The sequence below is a fragment of the Heterocephalus glaber genome, unplaced genomic scaffold (genome assembly GCF_053883595.1).
Source record: "Heterocephalus glaber isolate CG9 unplaced genomic scaffold, H.glaber_assembly_v1.0 deba00001806, whole genome shotgun sequence".
Taxonomy (NCBI): domain Eukaryota; kingdom Metazoa; phylum Chordata; class Mammalia; order Rodentia; family Bathyergidae; genus Heterocephalus; species Heterocephalus glaber.
This window is the reverse complement of record NW_028258481.1, coordinates 2,713,127-2,716,982: the sequence shown is the minus strand read 5'-3', so window position 1 is coordinate 2,716,982 and position 3,856 is coordinate 2,713,127. Positions and strand designations below refer to the sequence as shown.

The 3,856-nt window shown below is 44.7% G+C and overlaps 1 pseudogene; it reads right to left on the bottom strand.

The window, feature by feature from the left end:
- Positions 1-477: 477 nt before the first annotated feature.
- LOC101710847 (vacuolar protein sorting-associated protein 26B pseudogene) lies at positions 478-1,635 on the bottom strand (annotated as a pseudogene).
- Positions 1,636-3,856: the final 2,221 nt, after the last annotated feature.

The following is a 3,856-nucleotide window of genomic DNA, read 5'->3' as shown; positions in this document are numbered from 1 at the left end:
GCTTCTGGGCCAGGATGTTCATGACAAGCCAGAGGAGGTGGGGAAGACAGGCACCTGGGTCCCAGTAGTGACAGGCCAGAGGGAAAATGACTGTGGAAACTCCAAAGAATCATGTCCGGCACTCCCAGAGAGGTAGCTTCCTGATCTGGAGGGCCCCCCCCACCCTATTTAGGAGAGGACAGGCCCTCTCCTCTTGGGACTACCTCAGGGATCATCAAGGGGAGTATGAGACATGACTTCCCTGGGCGCTGCTGGCTGCTCTAAATCCCAAGGACCTGCTCAGATTCCATGTCAGGAAACTCAGAGCCAGAAGCCAAGGCTGCATGCTCCTGGGTCTCCTCTGAGACACAAAAAGCAGCTCAGGAGGAGGCCTCTTATTTCCCAGAGACTAGCTTCCACTATGCTTCCTCTCCCTATTCTAGCATCTGCCACAGAATCCCAAGGAGGCTGCTTCCCAACCCAAGCCCCTTCAGTTCTTCAGAGAAAAGAATTTAAGTCAAAAAAATGATTTGTTTTCAGGTTCCAAATAATGGTCAGCTGAGCTACACACCATCCTTCCCCTTCCCCAGCTGCTAGTGTTTGGTAGATGCGGGTGCTGTGGGGTAGCCCTTCAGCTTCCCGGCCCAGTGGCCTACTGCTTGTTGTTGTTATCAGGCGCTGACTGGGGGTCCGCACCTCACCCAGGGAGGCTGTGCCCTCGAGGCTCTGAGAAGTAATGGCTGCCTGGTGGAACATGCTCTTCTGTACATTTTTGCCCTTCCGCCATAATGCCACTTTCTGCTGCTTGAAGTGGCACCGCTCCTCCTCATCAATCAGCACCAGGCTGAGGTAATAGCTCACAGAGAACTTCTTGTTTGTGTTCTGCATCATGAGTGTGAGCTCATACCCTGCCAGGAAAAGCCTGAATGGGATAGATACTCCCTGCACTGGTTCCCCATCTACTATTTCATAGTTGGCTCTTGTGTCATTCTCCTGGTAAACATTGGGGCCAGTGCCTGTCGTTCCTTGTTTGATGATGTCTATCTCCATGTTCTTGAGTTTGATTCTCACCAACAAGAATTATATCTTCCCTACAATGACATCTTTCAAGTGGTATTTAGATTTATTGTACTCAGACTCAATGTACAGGCAGTCCTCAATCCCAGCCTCCATTTGGATGGACAAATTCAGCTCTGGGTATGTGCTCAGTGTGTGCACCACAATGTCCATCTCCTTGACAACATCATTGAGGTGGCGGCTAATGGTGGCCCGAAGGAAATAGTGTAGCTTTACATTCTGCCCTGTGTAGGTCTCAGATGGCTTCTCCATGTGGGTGAATTCAAAGTTGAAGGTCTGAGACAGGGTGATCTCTCCAGGCCGAGCCAAGTCCTTCACCAGGGACACAAACTCATGGTGATTGCCACGGTTGTAATAGAGTTAAACCTGCCTAGTGAATTTAATCTTGATGCCCTGGTGCTCCAGCCACTTGTTAGGGATCTTTAGCGGGAGGCTCACCTTCCAGGAGAGGGTCTCCCCATCTTAGAAGAGGAAATACTTCTCCTTCCTGTCCTCTGGCTTGTGGTCCACTCGCTTCCTACTCTCCGCATTTCAGCAGGATCTCCACCTCCATGCTCTCCCCAAGCCAAAGAAGCTCATAGCTCCGCCGGGGCGGGCGGGGGCTGGCTCCATGTGGTAGGCTCCTGCCTCCAGGCTCTGGCTGCCCTAGGGAAGGGGGACAAGGGCCCTGCAGAGCATGCTTGGCTGCTGCACCACAGCCTGGTACACCGCGGGTGGGCAGGGGGCAACGGGAGGGCTTCTGCTCAGAAGCGGGAGAGCAGGGCAGGGCCTGGAGGCCGGTGTTGCAGCAGGGTTCCCAGCAGCTGTGCACGGAGGAACGTCATGCCACACTTCACCAGTCCTGAGCAGCGGTCGGCAGCTAGCGAGAGAGGGTCAAGGGTCGAGGATGCAACTCTAGAGGGGGCAGCGGCACAGAGCCAAGAGTGCACTTTTCGTCGCCCACTAGGTGGGTATAGCGCCTAGCAATTTGCCCAGCAGTTCAGGATCCCACTGGGCATTGCACGGAGGTGTTTCTAGGCTCTGAGCCGAGAGCTAAAACACAGTTCTTCAAAAAATTTGGTTTTACATAACAGCCTTGCATGTTTCAGAAAAAAAACATCAGGGACTTTTCCCATACCAAACTGTTTTTGAGATAAATATACAGTGTTGTCATCTATGCATGGCCTTTATAATTGTCTGGGACAGAAATACAGGTGTCAGTTGGTCAATAGAATTTAAAATACAAATAAGACTACATACTAAATGCAGACAGACTAAACTCCAGAGGTTTGTTATTAAAAGTTGTTTAAAACATGTTGGCAAAATATTTCTGTTCAAAAACTTTAATTTTGGTTGTATTTGCTTTTTTATCTCCACCCTAAAATAGATTTTGAAAAAGTAGCAGCAGTTTTTAAATTACTGGTAACCTATGTGTGGATTTAAACTTCTGATATGGCATCATTTTATGATGATGTAATGATGTAAGACTTACTCTTTTTCCAAATTGACCATATATTCTAGCGATATATTTTTGAAAAAAAAAATTAAATATATTCAAGATGTAATACAAAGAGGGCTGGGATTTAGCTCAGTGGGGCTGTGCATGTCTCACAAGTGCCAGGTCCTGAGTTTGATCCCTGGTACTGGAAAAAAAAAAAGATGTAATACAAAGAGATAAAGTAAAAATCTCTAGTTCTGTATGTTTAAAACAACAATATTTCCTTAAAGCATTGCATTGCAAGCATGAAGAATAAAGATTTTACTTCCATCAAAGTGTAGTTTCTTGTGTTCTCTACTGTCTTTTGTTAGGATTTGATTGCCTAAGAAAATCATGTGTTAAGAATGAGAATTTACTTAGACATCTGTTTAAAGTCGTTTTAACGGTAAACTTTGGTTCATAATTCTGATTAAATAAACTGATGTTTTCGCTATTTTTTATAATATATTTATTGGTACATTTTAGGTATAAAATACATTTACATTTATCATTGGGTGCTTGTACCAGAACATGATGCATCTTAGTTTTTATTTTTTCTCCCATTACCTGTGCACCCTTCACCCCCTCCACCCTTCCCTATTTACACAGAGTTTGATTCCATTTTTTTCTCATAATTTTTTCTTTCCCTTCTTGCCTTTCCCCTTCCTCTTCCACCATCCCCAAACCCTTGGACCTTTTCTTTTTTCAACTTATCAATTATTCATTTTAATCATTTTCATCCTTATTTACACTTTCAATTTCTCACACTAGAGGAACTATTCAGTATTTACACATGTGTGTCCTATTTATTTCACTTAGAGTATGGCCTCAATTTGCACCCATTTAGCTATAAAAGTCTCTAGTTTCTCATTCTTTATGGCTGAGTAGTACTCCATTTTATAAAAAAAACACATCTTTTTTTTTGTACCAGGGATAACATCTTCTTTATCAAGTTTCCAGTCGATGGGCACTTGGGTTGTTTCCAAGCTTTAGCTACTATAAACTGTGCTGCTATAAACATAGGTGCACATATATCACTATTATATGATTCTTTTAAATCTTTGGGGAAGATTCCCAGTAGGGGAGTAGCTGGGTCAAATGGGACCTGTAGTCCTAGTTCTTTGAGGTATCTCCACACTGATTTCCACAGTGGTTGCACCAGTCTACACTCCCACTAACAATGGAGAAGGGTTCCTTTCTCTCCACACCCCCGCCAGCATTTGTTATTGGTTGATTTCTTGATAGCAGCCAATCTTTGTGGGGTGAGGTGGAATCTCAGTGTTGTTTTCATCTGCATCTCTGGAATGACCAGTGATGTTGAACATTTTTTCATATATTTATTTG